General features: G+C 45.4%; 1 protein-coding gene across 1 annotated transcript in view; it reads right to left on the bottom strand.

The window, feature by feature from the left end:
- CYFIP1 (cytoplasmic FMR1 interacting protein 1) overlaps positions 1 to 17,576 on the bottom strand; it is a 140,061-nt gene that overhangs the window by 108,591 nt on the left and 13,894 nt on the right. The window lies entirely within an intron of this gene.

The following is a 17,576-nucleotide window of genomic DNA, read 5'->3' as shown; positions in this document are numbered from 1 at the left end:
AAGAAAAGTTATGTCAAACCAAGCAAGCTAAGAATTCAACTTACTTATAGTCTCTTTCAATTATAGTCATCTTGGAATAGTCTTGTAACACAACCAAGTATAGTTTTCATACAGAAGTGTAAATTTTAAAATGATGCCTCTAAAGCTTTTTCCATAATATCCCATAGCTGTTACCACCAGCTCAACAGGTTTGGGACAAGGCAACAGTAATTTAAGCACAAGAATTGGTTCTGAACAAAATTAACAACATAAAGGCACTGGTGACCTCCTAGACCAGAAGAAGCCAACCTGTGGCAGGAGTGTCATAGGTAGCCCCTTTGTGTGGCATGTGACCAGTCAGGAAGGGGACGGACAGCACAGCAGCAGATGGGGCAGGAGGCAGAAGACAGAGCAGATGATCAGGCAGGGAACATATAAAGTCTAACTCAGGGCAGGGCAAAATATGGCCTGTGGGCCAGACCCTGTCCACTAGGCAATGTCATTGCACCTGCGGGCACCCATCACCTAACTGTACCTCACCCAGCCCATGTGCCTTGCTCCCACCCTCGTGGATGGAAAGGCCCAGGCCAGGCAGCATGCAGCTGCCAGGTGGGACTGATGCTGCTGCAGCCACTGAGAGACCTGCTTGGCTTCCCCAGCATCCCTCTCACTCCAGGTACCGGGTAGGGAAGTGGCAGGGATGAGAGGAGCTGCAGTTGGGCAGAAGCATACAGCATGGAGCTGGGGCTGGTGGCAGCGTGGAGCACATGCCCAGGAGGGCGGCAGCAGTGCAGAGCTTGGGTGGGCAGGGTATGGGCGCGAGAAAGGGTAGAGGCATGTAGGGACTGCCACATACTTCCTCCATCCCCCCACAACCTCCCGCCAAGGTGCACAGCCCCCACCACTGGCAGCAGCAACAGGCAGGAGCACTTGTGCCCTGTGCAGACACTGCCACCCAGTGGCACGTGGCTCTGACCAACGCTGCACATAGTGGAGAGGAACACAGCCAGGCCAGACCACTTCTATCATGGCAAGCACCAGGCTCCTGTGGCTGGGAGCTGCACACAGCCATGGCCAAGAGTCTCACAACTGATGGGGCTCTCAGCCCAGCTGCACCTCACATGCAACTATGGCCAAGAGCCCCATTAGTTGCAGGGTCTCTCTAAGTGAACTGGGGATTTCATGCACCCCGGGTCTTGGGAATAATGGCAGACACAATCGATGGGATCTGGGGGTTTCACGCTGGGCAAGGTACTCCCCTGTAGCTAGGAGCCACGTCAGCTGACGTGACTCCCAGCCACAGGGGAGACCCTGCTACATGTGCAAATTAAAGCTGAACAGTAACCAGCTATAAAATTAGTACATATTTTTGATGTCTAAATTTTGCAACTGGTTGGAGCTTTTTGTGTGTGATAGCCGATTTGCACTTCTAGCTGATTTTAAGGTAATTTTGCAATTAAACAGTTAATTGTGCAATACCCGTAATGTTAGCATCTCAAAATATGTTGTTTTCTAAATCTCTACAGAAGATGCATTTGCTTAGTCTGCACAAGTGAAATTATTTCCTATATCTGTAAGGGAAGCCGTTATTTGGGGCAGGGAGGGGGTGGTGGAATTTAGCAATATTTTTGTTTCCTAAAGCAGATAACAATGAAATGCATCTCTGAGCCAAGAGAAGGCAGGCTCAGTGCACATGGTTTCAGCACAATAAAACACTATGGGAAAAAAAAAAAAAATCACCCTGGTCACCAGATATCCCATTTTAAGCAGAACTGTGCACTTTCTGGTCCTAACGGTCTAAAAATCTCACAAAGACCAGTTTTCTTCATTTCTGCTTCCTAACAATTTAAGCAGCTCATTTTTCGGAAACATTCAAAGTCCAAGCAAGAGGAAAACTCTACCCTTTCATATTTCCATATATGTAATAGCACACTTTTAAAGAACTCCAAGTAGGTGACTATGCTAAGAAAAAAAACCACTCTCCTTTGCACTGAGTTTTGCAGGTGAAGTGCAGGAAGACATGTTTTCCAATCCTATTTTGTCCAAAACTGCAATGGTAGGTAGTGCTCAATTCTATTAGTTGTAACAGGCTGCTAAAATCTCAGAAGTTTCATAGATTTCATAGACATCAGGGCTGGAAGGGACCTCGGGAGATCATGGAGTCCAGTCCCCCACCTGAAGGGCAGGAAGTCAGCTGGGGTCATAGGATCCCAGCAAGATAAGCATCCAATTTACTCTTGAAGGTGTTCAATGTAGGCGCTTGAACCACGTCCGCTGGCAGACTGTTCCAGACCTTGGGGGCTCGGACAGTAAAGAAATTCTTCCTTATGTCCAGCCTGAAACAGTCTTGCAGGAGTTTATGACCATTCGACCTAGTCATCCCTTGGTGCGCTCTGGTGAACAAACGTTCCCCCAGATCCTGGTGGTCACCCCTGATAAACTTATAGGTGGCCATCAGATCACCCCTGAGCCTACGCTTTTCCAAGTTGCACTCTTTTGGTGATAGTGATAGCTTCATTTGATAGGTGTGCAAAATAGGATGCAAATGCAATGTTCTGCTGATCCAGATGCCTCTCGGATTACAAAACGACCTCAAATTATCGTTTCGGTCATTGCCCTTGTGTCTCTAGCTTAATTCTCAACACAAAAGCAAAATGTGGAAAAAGAACAGACTTATTCCTATTTGGTTTTGATAAATTTGCAGATTTTGTAAAGAAATGATTCGTCCTTCCTTTTCCATTAACTACCAACAAACTGAGCATCAACATTTGACTAAGACACGGAAAAAGCCGATAAAGCTCACCTACACAATCTGACCTAGTCAGGAAGTTATTGTAAATCACATTACAGCAGGGTTTGCTCTTGTTACCCAGACACAGGCCAAAAACATTTTTCAAAAAGCACAAACTCTTAATAAGAGCTTACCGTGGCCTATGTGAAAGTTTTCAGTGTCTAGAAAGAAAATCTGATCCAACTAAAAGAAAGACAGGAAGTCCAAGCAAGGAATAGCTGTGGCTTCTGTTATTTATAAATACGTGCTTCATTTTTTCATCAGTATTTGTTTCCCTCTTCCACTGGCACAGGATGGGAGGTTATTTTACACTGAAGGAAAGAGCTATCAAACCATTGCCTACCCCTATAACTTGACAATAATTATTTACTCCAGTGTGGCCCTCTCAGTATTTGCTGCAATGTCCAGAACCACATGACCTTTGTGTTCCAACTAAAATAATTAACAGTAAAATAATAAAGTAAAAAAGGAAACTTATAATTTTTTTTTTTCCTAACTGAGATCATGTCTAAAACAGTCTGGCAGTGTTTGTGAAAAGCACCCTACCCAACTGATCCACTGGGGAAGAGTAAAGTGAGTTCAGACAGCCCACAGGAATGGATGACTCATTACCCATTTGGATAATGAAAAGGAAAAGGGCATGGACTCCCAGGAACGTGGAAGCTGGAAGCGTGTGACCTCTGACAGCAAGTGGAAGTCTTCATCCCCACCTGCAGTAGTTTTCCTGAAGAAAAGACACAGCCCTAGCAACAAAGGAGGAGCTCATTCTGTTCGTGGAAGAGGCCAGGCCAGGTATCCCCAAGGTTGGGACAATCGAACCACCAAAAGGAAGCCATGGGTGGCGGTGGCTAGAGATGCCCTTCTGCAACGGCATCCATCTGCCAGCCTGACCTGTTGCCTCTGGAGATCTGCTTGCATAGAGCTGAGAAGTCAAAGAAAGATTACCAAGACTCATCAAGCCCTCTGACTACCCAATGCTGTTCATCTATGTGGACACCAATGACACTGCCAGGAGTGACCCCAAGCAGATCATGTGACTACAAAGGTCTGGGTGCAAGGGTTAAGGGCCCAGGGGCCCAGGTGGTATTCTCTTCAATCCTTCCGGTCAAGCAGAAGGGCCCAGGTAGAAGTGGACACATCCTGGAGATCAATCCATGGCTGTGCAGATAGTGACTAGCACAGCTTTGGCTGAAACTGGTTTGAGATAAACCTGGTTAAATGTAGTATCAGATTTAACTAATTTGCATAGAGGCTAATTTGCTGATGAGGCGATAAACATTGGTATCAGCTCTCTGCTGTTTGCTTGCTTGCCTGTCAGTTTGCTGCAAACAGCAGGGAAGGAGATTGAAAAGGTCTGGATCATCAACAAATGCGTTTACTGCACACCCCGCCCTTTGCTCTGGGAGTGCAGCCTGGGGCTGGCAACACTCCTGCCCCTTGAGCAGCAAGCAGGGAAAAGCCTGGGATGGTGTTGACAGACCTCCCTAATCAGAGGCCTGGCCATGCCCACCCTCAGCTCACTTCTCTGGAAGGGAAAGGAGGGCTGCCCCTTCACCCCCACCAGCTTCTAGCCTGAGCCATTGCAGGCACGAGCCTGAATTTCCTCAGTCCAGAGAGAATGTCTGTCCAGTTACAAACTGGTTCAGCCTAGCCAGGTTAGACCAACCTGCAAAAGATCAAATCAATTCAGGCTCAGGCTTTTTGAATGTCTGTTCCTAGCCTGGGAGTCCTTGCATTCCCCAAACTATGATGTGATTGGAATAAGAGATTTGGTGGGATCGCTCACGTGACTGGAGTGGTCATGGATAGATATGAACTGTTCAGGAAGGACAGGCAGGGGAGAAGAGGAGGACTTGCTCTTTACATAAAAGAGTTGTACGATCGCTCAGAGCTCCAGTATGAAACTGGAGATGGGCCTGATGAAATACAGTGCTTTTAAAAAAAATGGGAGGAGGATCCAGGGTACTATAGACTGGTCAACCTCACCTCAGTCCTTGGAAAAAATATTGGAGCAGGTCCTCAAAGAATCCATTTCTAAGCACCTGGAGAAGGGAACAGTCGGCATAGATTCACTGAGGGCAAGTCATGCCTGACCAATGCGATTGCCTTCTATGACAAGATAACTGGCTCTGTGAATGCTGGGAGAGCAATGGTACAGGGATATATTTGGTAGCCATGCTGGTCCAAGACAAAAAGAAATGCAAAACTCCAGAACTCTTGGTTCCGAGATGAAACCTTTTATTAGACCATCTAAGAAGTCACAAAAAAAAAAAAAATCTTATTCTGCAAGCTTTTAGGCACACAAGCCCTTCCTCAGGCTCTGGGAAAATTAAAGATGACAAAGATGTGATATACCTTAAAGCAAGGCTTTTGATACCATCTCCCACAACATTTTTGCAAGCAAGATAAGGAAGTACAGGTTGGATGAATGGACTCTTAGGTGGACAGAAAACTGGCCGGATCATCAGCTCAAAGGGTAGTAATCAAGGGCTCAATGGTCTAGCTGGCAAACAGTATCGAGTGGGGTGCCCCTGGAGTTGGTCCTGGGGCCAGTTTTGTTCAATGTCTTCATCAACAAATTGGAAGATGGGATGGAGTGCATCCTGAGCAAGTTTGAGGATGACGCAAACCTGGGTGGAATAGCAGATACGCTGAAAGGTAGAGCTAGGATTCAGAGAGACCGTAGCAAATTAGGGGATTGGACCAAAAGAAACCTCATGAGGTTCAATAAGGACAAGTGCAAGTCCTGCACTTTGGATGGAATAATTCCATTCACCAGTACAGGCTGGGGACTGACTGGCTAAGCAGGATAGAAGGATCTGGGGGTTACAGTGGATAATAAGGCAAATATGAGCCAACAGTTTGTCCTCGTTTCAAAGGTTAACAGCATACTGGGTTGTATTAGTAGAAGCACTGCCAGCAGATCAATGGAAGCGATGATTCTCCTCTATCCAGCGCTGGTGAGGCCACATATGGAATATTACATCTAGATTTTGGGTCCCCAATACAGAAAGGATGTGGACAAATTGGAGAGAGTCCAGTGGAGGGCAACAAAAATGGTTAGGAGGCTGAGGTGCATAACTTCTGAGGTGAGGCTGGGGGAACTGGGTTTATTTAATCTGGAGAAGAGAAGACTGAGAAGGGATTTAACAGCAGCCTTCAAGTCCCTGAAGGGTGGTTCTAAAGAGGATGGATCTAGACTGTTCTCAGTGGTGACACATGACAGAACGAGGAGAAATGTTCACAAGTTGCAGGAAGGAAAGTTAGGTTAGATATTAGGAAAAACTTGTTCACTAAGAGGGCAGTAAAGCATTTGGAACAGATTACTTAGAGAGCTTGTGGAGTCTCCATCCTTGGAGATTAAAATAAAAGCCTTGGCTGGGATGATAAGAGTTGGGATGGTCCTGCTTTGAGCAGGGGGTTATGCCTCCTGAGGTCTGTTCTAACCCTAGTTTTCTATGATTCTGCGATACAAAGGAGATAGGAGAGATTGTCTACTAACAGAGAATCTAGGCTGGGACAACTTAGACCACAAACAACTATGGAAGGTTACTTATACTGAACTATTACAGGTTTTTTTATTAACAAAACCAACTGGAGAGGAGGTGTGGATAATCATACAATACAATCTGGAAAGGCAGTCCAGATGGGCTAACCAATGATTTGGGAGGGGTTGCATTTTTGTTGGGATTTTTTGTTCTGTAAGAAAAATTTAATTTCCTCAGCGCATGTTTTTCTTAAATTTAGAAATACCAAACATTCCTCATTTTGTTGTAAGGCTTCTTGGGAGGCTCAGAACATGTAGTCTCCTTCATTACCAGGTGGCAGTTGAAACTTTAATGGATTTCCTATTAGCCAAAATACTAATCTTTGAGATTATTAACCAAAGAGTCTGATCAAGGACTTGCCAGCTCATGCTAGCCCATACTGCAGACAGAAAGACAAGGACATTTCCCCACTTTGAAGGTCATTTAAGGCAAATCTATACAACATAAGCCCGCAGTATGCTAAGACATGCTGCACTGACTTTTGGGACACAAATACGTGAACTGGTAGGTGCATAGCTATATGCCTGTGCCATGCTATGCACAGCTGAGCCCTGATGATAGTAGTCTACATGCAGGACCCTGGCAATGCAGCAATACAGTCCCTGGTTTGGGAGCTAGGGGCTGGGGTGCAGAGCTAAAGTAACAGGTCTCATGCACGTATACATCTAACTTCAGTTGCACTGCGATGAGAAACAGGGAAGATGTGCACATACGTCAGAATTGTTTTTTCTCACGACAGATTGAAACTATAGGCCAGTTAGTCTTACCTCAATCCTAGGAAAGTTTGAAAAAATTATTCTGGCACATATCCACAAGGGGCCAGCAGGGGAGGTCATGCTTAGGGGCAACCAACACGGACTCATTAGAGGCAGGTCCTGTCAGACCAACCTGGCGGACTTCTATGATCAGATCACCAAATCATTAGATGCAGGGGTAGCAGTGGACATAGTCTTCCTGGACTTTCGGAAGGCATTCGACACTGTCTCTCACCCTGTTCTCATTAAGAAACTGGGGGACTGTGGTGTTGACACCTACACAGTCAATTGGGTCGCCAACTGGCTGGAGGCCCGCACCCAGAGAGTGGTGGTGGATGGGTCATTTTTGACCTGAAGGGATGTGGGCAGTGGGGTCCCCCAGGGCTCGGTCCTCGGGCCCGCACTGTTCAACATCTTCATCAGTGACTTGGATGAGGGGGTAAAAAGCACCCTGTTCAAATCTGCTGATGACACTAAGATGTGGGGGGATGTTGGCATGCTAGAAGGAAGGAATAGGCTGCAATCAGACCTAGACAGGTTACAGGGGTGGGCGGATGAGAATAGGATGGGATTCAACACTGACAAGTGCAAAGTGATGCACCTGGGGAGGAAGAACCAGCACCATACCTACAGGTTGAGGAACTCCCTTCTTCTCAGTACAGAGGTAGAAAAGGATCTTGGAGTCATCATCGACTCCAAGATGAACATGGGCCGGCAGCGTAGGGACGCAGCCAGGAAGGCCAACCGTACCTTGTCATGCATCCACAGATGCATCTCGAGCAGGTCCAAGGAGGTGATACTCCCCCTCTATGTGGCACTGGTCAGGCTGCAGCTGGAGTACCGCATCCAGTTCTGAGCGCCGCCACTTCAAGAGGGATGTGGACAACATGGAGAGGGTCCAGAGGAGGGCCACTCGCATGATCAGAGGGCAGCAGGGCAGGCCCTATGGGGAGAGGCTGAGGGACCTGAACCTATTCAGCCTCCACAAGAGAAGGCTGAGGGGGATGTAGTGGCCTGTTACAAACAAGTCAGGGGGGGATCAGCAGGCACTGGGGAAGTCCCTGTTCCCCCGTGCACTGCCAGGAGCCACCAGGAATAATGGTCACAAGCCGGCAGAGGGTAGATTTAGGCTAGATATCAGGAGGTGCTACTTCACGGTCAGGGTGGCTAGAATCTGGAACCAACTTCCAAGAGAAGTGGTACAGGCTCCTACCCTAGGGGTCTTTAAGAGGAGGTTAAAAGAACACCTTGCTGGGGTCATTTGACCCCCGTAATCTTTCCTGCCATGGCAAGGGGTCGGACTAAATGATCTACTCAGGTCCCTTCCAACCCTAGAAACTATGAAACTATAAGATTCAGTTATATATTTTTGTCAGTGTGTGCATATACACACAAACACCCACACCCCCCCACTTGCAACACAGCTCTGATATTTAAATGGGGGGAGGGGCTTATTGTCTCAAATATAATGTCTGTTCCCTTCAATTCTAGCTCTAAAAGAAGGGTTCAATTAGAGAACATTAAGGGGCCCCATAACATGCTCTGCCCTCCACATTTCCAAAGCTTGGAGGAAGCAGCAGGGGGCCTGCAGAGACTCTCCTGATATAGCAGAGCCTTCAACCAGTTGATATATGGGAAAGGGAATGCAAAAAAGAAGAATCTATGGGTAGGAAACAAGAAGAGAGGACAAGACAGAGGGAAGGGAAAAAAAACCCAGGGAACTGTAGAGTAGAAGGGAAGAGACACTACACCTTTGTATATAGCATTCATGAGAGTAGTACAGCCATACTGTTCAGATCTCATACCCACACTAAGGAAAAAAGTTCACAACCTGCAGGGAGTTCAGAGATGAGCTATGAGAATGATATGGGATTCAGAAGAAGTCCTTTGAGAAGCTCATGGAAGTCAATCTCTAAGCTTATCAAAGATAAGATCACAAAGTGATTTGATCATAGTCTCTTATGGTGAAGTTACATGTTGCACTTAACATTCCACAAATTTAGTATGGTCTAAGTGGTGTTAAAGTTGGATTGTGACATGAGCAGTCACAGGTTAAGAGCGAATACTGTTTCTTGCCTGCGCAGCTCTGATTTGCCACTAGAGGGCTGGCGAGTAAGGCCATGGCTAGGAGCCAGGACACCTGGGTTCTGTCCCTGCTGTGTGTGTTGGGGAGGGGGAAGGAGAGAGGAGAGAACTGGATCTAGTGGAGGGATGCTGGAGGACTGCAAATGGCTCATTTTACCTCCATGGAGGAGACTGAAGTTACCCTAACACAAACTAAATAACATGGCCTAGAGTTAACCCTCACCTGAAGTAGCATAACTCTAAGATGCTCAGAAGGCACTTGGCACGAGTTAACAAACTTTACCATTCAGGTCCTCACATTTTAAGTGCCCTTAGTATGGTTAAAGTATTATAAACTACAGGTGAAGTTACACTTCGTACAAAAAGTTAACAACACTACCAGCACTTTTAAATTCAGTAGCAAAGACAACAAAAATCTAACAGCTGGGATTTGAAGTTGAAAGAGAACAGACTGAAAGTGACTCAACTTTTTAAAACACAACACAATGTTATCAAGAGTAGTACTAAAACCTCAAGACATTAAAAATATATAGGGCAAGACAAACTTGGGAGCTCTAGGCAAGTTAGCCAGCCATTGATTCTTTAATAAAGGCACAGAATAGCTGAAATGAGATGCTGTAGTAAAAAATAAAAGGACTATGGCATAATGAACACCTATGAGCATAATTTCATGGAAGAAAAATAAACTTATTTGAAAAAAAAATCTATCAGACTATATATATGGTTGATAACGATAACTATACTAACTTGATGATCTTTTAAAAGGAGTTTTAAAAGGACAGTCTTTTAAAACTCAGTCCTGCATGCCAACTGGATCATAAAAATTAACACTATATAAGAATCACTGTAGGCCATATAGAGCACCACATTTTTCTCACATACCATGTACCCCTAAATCAATGATATGCCTTGTTTTTGGAAGGCAGGAAGTAGGAAAATATAGAGCCATGGCTGACTTTTTTCACACTGAATAAGTCCTGCTGGGAACATGGAGGGTCCAAAAAGTATGGCATCCCATGGGAAATTCTGGGGGAGGCAGCAGGAACTTCCTGGTGTGGCAAGACAGCAGCAAGGCTAGGCCCCATACTTCTGCAAGGGAAGTAGCAAGACTGTTAGCTCTTTACAGTAATTAGTTCTTTATACAAGTTCCTGTAAATAATATTGTTTCCATACTGTAAGTCTCATCAACATGCTGCATGCAGCAACTCCCTCACTCTAAGCCAGCTCAACTCAAAGTGCTCAGGCTGCGAGAGGATTCATACTGGACTCTACCCCTTCCGCTTTAAGGGTTGCAGAGAAGCAGCAGCCGTGAGTCTACAGTGTCTGTTTGCTTCTATGCCCCCATGTTTCTAGTTCAGTGAGAAAAAAAATCAACTTCTCTGCTGAAAATACACACCCTGCTTTGGGAAGGCCGATTTCAGGAGGAAGCGCATGTGTGTGGTATGCAAAACAAATATAGGAAATTAAAAGCTGATTAACTAAGAGACCGGCAAAAGTGACTGTAAATGGAAAACAGGCATTCTTGCAAAAAGAATCTGTTTTTGGCACGATTATTTGATATCTTTGTCAGCAATTTGAAAGAAAAAAAAGTTACTGCTAGTGTACAGATGGACAAAACAAGGGTTAAATGGTAAAGAGATGAGGACAAGTTAGTTATATAACCCAACCTAGAGACTTGATAGTGTGATCCCATTTGAACAACATGCATTTTAACTTCCAGGAACAAACATCATAGGTCACTACTCAAAAGATAGGGAATTATGTTCTGGAACACAATGGGACTGACTTAAGGGTATAGCAGACTGCCAGCTGAATGCATCCTTGGACTGTCTTTGGCTGTACAACCAAAGAAATCTCAAATAGGAACAAGGAGCTGTGATGTGGAAAATATCCTTTATTGTGACAAAGCCAAAGAAATTCATTTGAATAGTTGCATCCAAAAGAAGAGATCTCTATCCAAGTGACTTGATCACAATCTATGAGGTACAGAGTAGAAGAGGGATTTCTCTCAACTGCATTCCCTATGCCTTCTTCTGCTGTATAAACAGACATCATCCAATGTCATCCTGCCACAGCTAATCCACTTAATCGGGCAAAACGTGTCTCCCATTGTCCAACACTGGGCAGGGGGCCCGATCCTATGGGACAAAAGGCAACGTGTTCCCTGCTTACAGAGATGTGCCTTGGAGATTCTCTGGGGCACATCTTTCCTTTCTCGTGTCCTTGTGACAAGGTATTTAGCAGAATTTGCAAATTCGCTGGAATCTGACAGGGCCGTGCCCCAAGTGCTTCAGCTATGGCCTCAAACTTGCAACCTCTGGGCTGGCAACCATGTGCCTTTGTGCCCACATCACCCAGCCCCCAAGTACTTCTTTATAAGAAGGGAGCCCCAGTTTTACCCACTTAGAGATGCACCTTGGAGACTGCCTGAAAGCAGTCTCATCTACAGATTGGTCTGGGGGTGCTCAGTCCTTGGGCCACAAGCCAGATCTGGCCCCCAGCACCATGTCACCAGGTCCACAGAGCTTCCCACATGTCTGTGGGAAGCCCTGCAGGCTATGGTAATCCCAATGTGCTCTTGGTCTTTGGACCATCAGTTTGGGCTTCATAAACTTAAATTTGGGATGCCCAGGACAGCCATTTAAAAAGGACTGTCCCAGCAAAGACAGACATAGGCCCACCCTATCCGTGATGCCTGCATTTTTAAGAATACAGGACTTCCTGAAAAGTTGCAAGCTAGGACATTTTTCTCTTAAGCAATATTACCAGTGGTAGCATTGCAATGCCTGTTGCGATTTCTTGGAACCCACTCTGTTCTCTACATCCATCCCTGCCTTGTAAAGTCATAGACCAGGCATCTGAACAGCAACAAGAAAATATTTTAACAATCATTTGGACAGGTACAGGATGCATGTGCATTGGGTACATTGAAAGAACACTAGAAATGTCTCACGCTGAGACCGAGTCCAGTATTTCCATTGCTACTGCTGCATATTGTTTTTCACATAATTATTGCAAAGAAAAAAGGGAAATATTACCAGCAGTGGAAGGGGGAAGCAGGAAGTCTGCTTGCTGATTCTGAATAAGCAGACACAGGATGCAACCTCACATCATGGCAAGAAATGGCCAAGGGAGACCTCACAAGCACACTTTGAAAGCGTGCCTTATGTCAGACAGTGCGCTGCTTAATGTTAGTTTCTGCAGTGTCAGGCTTGTGCCTGGCTTTTCCACAAATTAACAAATCTGAACTGGGTGAGCAGATACTAAACTGGGCAGAGAAGTATATCTGCTTCTTAAGGAGTAAATGAGACAGTAAAAAAGCCAAAAATAAAAGGCAACTGAGCAGTATTCAAAAAAAAGAAGCTTGGTAAGAGTGTTAACTGCTGCTGCACAGATCACAGGCCAGTGCAACTATATTCTTAGCAATTTTGCTCATTTGCCCAATGGCACGAGAGAAAAGGATTCTGTGACATGACATTATCACAGACAGAGTAGCAGGCACCTACTCTGGACTCATTCAAGAAACGTTTGGATGTTTATCTTGCTGGGATCCTTTGACCCCAGCTAACTTCCTGCCCTTAGGGCAGGACTTGATCTTCAAGGTCCCTTCCAGCCCTAAGGTCTATGAATCTATGAAATTATGGTGCCATGAGGAGATGGTAATGTGACCACAGCCCCAAAACAAAGTTATCCATTCAGGACAAAAAACGCATGAGTAAATATTTTGGCACATTTTTTTCCCCCTAATTCTTCTCAGCATCCACCTTACTACCTGAAGAACAGTGTACTTAGGTGCACGGCTCTCAGACTTTCTGCTTTTCCTCTGCTACCCGATGCCCCCCAGGGTCAGATCTTAAGGAGATCAGAACATATCACCCCTTGTCTCATTATTCTTCCTGAAGGAAGTCAAGCTTGTCTGTGGATATAAGTGCTACTCAAGAATCTAGGCAAGGTCACTGATAACAGAAGACAGACTAAATTATTACCTTTTAAGGGGAGGACACATAAAATAACTTCCCAATATTTTCATACATAAGGGCAGGATACATAAAAGATGTGAAGTGCACCAAGGTGGTTCAACAACATCCAAGCATGGCAAGAAGAGCCCATTTCTAAACCCAGAGCTGCAAGGGGTATTGCAGTAGACAAGTCGTTTTCAATCATCATGGTGCCCTGTGACCAGTCAGGTCCCCCAATATTGTTCAACATCTTTATTACTGATGTGGACATTGGAGTCAGAAGCAGACTGGCCAAGTTTACCAATGACACCAAACTCTGGGGCAAAGCATCCACACCAGAAGACAGGAGGGCAATCCAGGCTGACCTGAATAGGCTCAGCAAATGGGTGGACAAGAACCTGATAGTGTTCAACACTGAAAAATGCAAGGTTCTCCACCTTGGGAGGCAAAACCTGCAGCATCCTTATAGGCTCGGCAGTGCTACACTGGCTAGCAACGTGGAAGAAAAAAAACTTGGAGGTCATCATTGACCACAAGATGAACATGAGCCTGCAATATGATGCTGCAGCTAGTAAAGCAACCAAAACACTGGCTTGCATCCATAGATGCTTCTCAAGTAAATCCCAGGATGTCCTTCTCCCCTTGTACTCTGCCTTGGTGAGGCTGCAGCTGGAGTACTGCATCCAGTTTTGGGCTCCACAATTCAAAAAGGATGTGGAGAAGCTTGAGAGAGTCCAGAGAAGAGCCACGCACATGATCAGAGGTCAGGAAACCAGACCATACGACGAGAGGCTGAGAGCCACGGGGCTCTTTAGCCTAGAAAAGTGCAGGCTCAGGGGTGATCTGATGGCAACCTATAAGTTTATCAGGGGTGACCACCAGTACCTGGGGGAATGTTTGTTCACCAGAGCGCACCAAGGGATGACAAGGTCAAACAGTCATATACTACTGCAAGACTGTTTCAGGCTGGACATAAGGACGAATTTCTTTACTGTCCAAGCCCCCAAGCTCTGGAACAGCCTGCCATCAGAGGTGGTTCAAGCACCTACACTGAACACCTTCAAAAGCAAATTGGATGCTTATCTTGCTGGGATCCTATGACCCCAGCTGACTTCCTGCCCTTTGGGTGGGGGGCTGGACTCAATGATCTTCTGAGGTCCCTTCCAGCCCTAACATCTATGAAATCTATGAAATCTACGAAATCTATGAAACCTGTGGTCTGCAGACCCCGAGGGGTCCTTGGAACATGTCTAGAGGGTCACTGAAATATGGCTGTAAAGATGGTAGTGCTAGCCAAAGGGGAAGCACTGCTGGTGCTGCTGCTGCTCCAGCACCTCCCTCCCCATACCCAGAGGCCACTCAAGCGCCAGCAAGAGGCAGCCAAGCACCAGCAGGCAGAGCATGGTGGGGCATGTGTGTGTGGATGGAGTTTCCATTGGGAAAAATCGGCAGTCTTGCAGCACTTGTGAAAAGCTTTTATATGAAACATTAAGAACGGTACATATTTTCAGTGAAAGGTTTGGTCCTACAAAACTGATGGGAGGCCACCAGCAAAAGTCTGTATGGTATAGCTCAGTCTCTGCCTGGACTTTTCATCTTCACAGTACATCAGGGGGTCAGACTTGATGATATGCTTAGGTCCATTCCAACCCTACCAATTATGAAACATCTAATACATGTGAATGCATGAGGGCTTGGTGTGGCAATCTGGGGGGATCCCTGGGTGAATGGTTGCCTGCGTATACGGGGAACAGTACCTGATGGCTTTCATCAAGAAGCTTCGATACTGGGTTTCTCAAGTAAAAGAAACAACTCTGAGACCTCTGAAACCCTTGACCACTTTTTGGTTGAAAACAAGTTGACGCCAAACAGTGATGCAAAAAGCGAAATTGAGGAACATTTGCTAGTGCTCAAATCTCAGTTTCACTAGTACTTTCCTGAAATGGACAATGGGTGGATATGTAACCCCTTTGTAGCAGACTGCAACAACTCTAGGTCCTGTATAACAGCTAAAAAAGAAGAGCAATTACTCACTGTTATACTGCGATGTGGGACTGAAACTTGAATTCAGGTAGGAACCTCTTGCCTTATTCTGGCTGAAATTTTTTTTTAAAAAAAAGCAATATCCTGATCTCATAGATGAGGCCATTAAAGCCGCAATGCCATTCACCACCATGTACTTATTTGAAAGTAGGTTTTTGACCTTAGTATCAATAAAATCCTGACACAAATTAGATGTTAAAGGCGATCTAAGATTTAAACTGTCACCTATCCTACCAAACTTTCACATGCTTTCATTGCCTGTTTCAGGAACGAATGATGACAAAATGGTGAGTTCACCAAGTTGTATTATTGTAATGGTTGATGTTATTTTTATTTTTAACGCTACGGTTTATAGGTAATTATCTACTTATATTCGCTATACACACAATAGATTTCCAAAGGCCTCCACAACTCCATTCAAAATTTTGTAGAGGTCTGCAAATAAAAAAAAAGTTGAAAACCACTGTGGTAGACCAGTAGTTTTCAACCTGTGGTCTGCGGACCCCTGGAGGTCTGCAGACTATGTCTAAGGGGTCCGCAAAAAAGTATTAAGATCAATCAAAAGTCTGTGGATACCTACACTTACGATTCAAAGGGGTCCACTGCACCTCCTTTTGAAATTTTTAAGGAGTCCACGAATGAAAAATGTTGAAAACCACTGCGGCAGACTGTCAGGTATTCCACAGTAGTAAGTACAGTAACCCTAGATGAAGTATCACTCAATTTATGACAAGGGTGGCAATTTGCATGAGTATTGCTCATGAACTGACAGCAACAGTTCATGTACAGCCTGGCTCTTGACAGCAATAGTGCCACTATAACTGGTTGGAGGAGACACACAGCAGCCCTTCCTAGAAACATACAGATGGAGAGCAGGCACTCCCCGCCGAAACACGCTGCGATTCTTAGAGGATAAAAGGAATTTCTGTGCCAAGGTCAGTCTGAAATGTCACAAGCGGAAAAGGGTAGCAACTGTTGCGTAGGCCCCCCTGGCACCAATGAGAAAGTCTCTCCCTTGAATCTCCTGAATCCTAGCACAGGATAAAAGTCACTTGTTTTGCAAGTAGTCTTTCAGACTGGATTTTTTTTTTTTAAATGTTTGCATGACTCATTTAAAACATTCATAAAAATCCATTAATTGCTTACTCTATGCGATTACTTGCAAGAATTATTTTAGTTTCATAGATGTTAAGGGCTGGAAAGGATCTTACAGATCATCAGGCCCAGCCCCTCTGCACTTGGCATGAAAGACTGCTGGGGCCAGATGACCCCAAAGTGGGTGTCAAGACGCCTTCTGAAGAGTCCCAGGATGGATGATTTTACCACCTCTGGGGGGAGCCTATTCCAAACCCTTGGCACTCGACTTGTAAAGAAGTTTTTCCTCATGTCCAGTCTGAAACCATCTTCATTCAATTTGTGCCCACTGTTTCTTGTCCTCCCCTGGGGCGCCTTGATGCTCCCCAGGCCCTGATGTACACTTACAGGCTGTCACCAAGTTCCTTCCAAGACTTCTGTTCTCCAGGCTGAACAGTCCCAAGTCTTTCAGCCTCTCCTCGAATGACCTGGTCTCTAGGCCTCTAATCATGTGTGTGGCCCTCCTTTGGACTCTCTCGAGCTTCTGCACATCCTTCCTAAAGTGCGGCACCCAAAACTGGACACAGTACTCCAGCTGCAGTCTCACCAAGGCTGAGTAGAGCAGGAGGATGACATCCTTAGCCTTGCTTGAGATGCCGCAGTAGATGCATGCCAGTGTTTGCTGCATGCATGTTTTTAAATTTTCTGTATATATTTGTTTGAATGCTTCAATACCTTTTTCTTAGTCTTTTTTTCCTGTTTGCAATGCACTGGTGCACGGTGCCAGAAATTCTAATTTTCCTGCCTTGTCTAAAGTATAAATTTATGAATGGGCTCCTTATTATTGTGCTATGACTGGTCATGCACATTAAAAGTAACCAACTACTTCAAAAGGAACTGCCTTTGCTTCCTGCTTGCATATGTCCCACTATTTTGAAAGAGATGAGGGGGAGTTCCAGGGCCTAGAACAAGCTTTGTTGTCCGTCCCCATCCCCCACCCCCCCAGAAGAGGAAGGGTAGGGTAGGAGGGAGAGAGGGTATACACATTAACAAACCTACATGAGCTAGTCTGGCTTTCTAAGACCCATACCCTTCATGTCCCCCATCACTGTCAGTCTGCACTTTTAGGAATGGGCTTCTTCCAAGTTCCACAAGACTTCCAGTGTAAATGTGAGTGGTGGGTATCAACAGGGTCTTAGGGCCAGCACAGTTCCAGCATGTACAGGCTACATTACAACATGCCTCAGTTGGGCACATTGATACTGACTGGTGAGCTAACATTTACAGATGTGCCTGGGAAGCCATGGGATAGGGTACTGGGAACTGCTCCCAGCTATTCAAG

Source organism: Crocodylus siamensis, chromosome 1, assembly GCF_052110815.1.
Source record: "Crocodylus siamensis isolate JL-2025a chromosome 1, ASM5211081v1, whole genome shotgun sequence".
Taxonomy (NCBI): Eukaryota; Metazoa; Chordata; order Crocodylia; family Crocodylidae; genus Crocodylus; species Crocodylus siamensis.
Note: the sequence above shows the minus strand (reverse complement) of the source record. Positions and strands in the feature narration are given on the sequence as shown.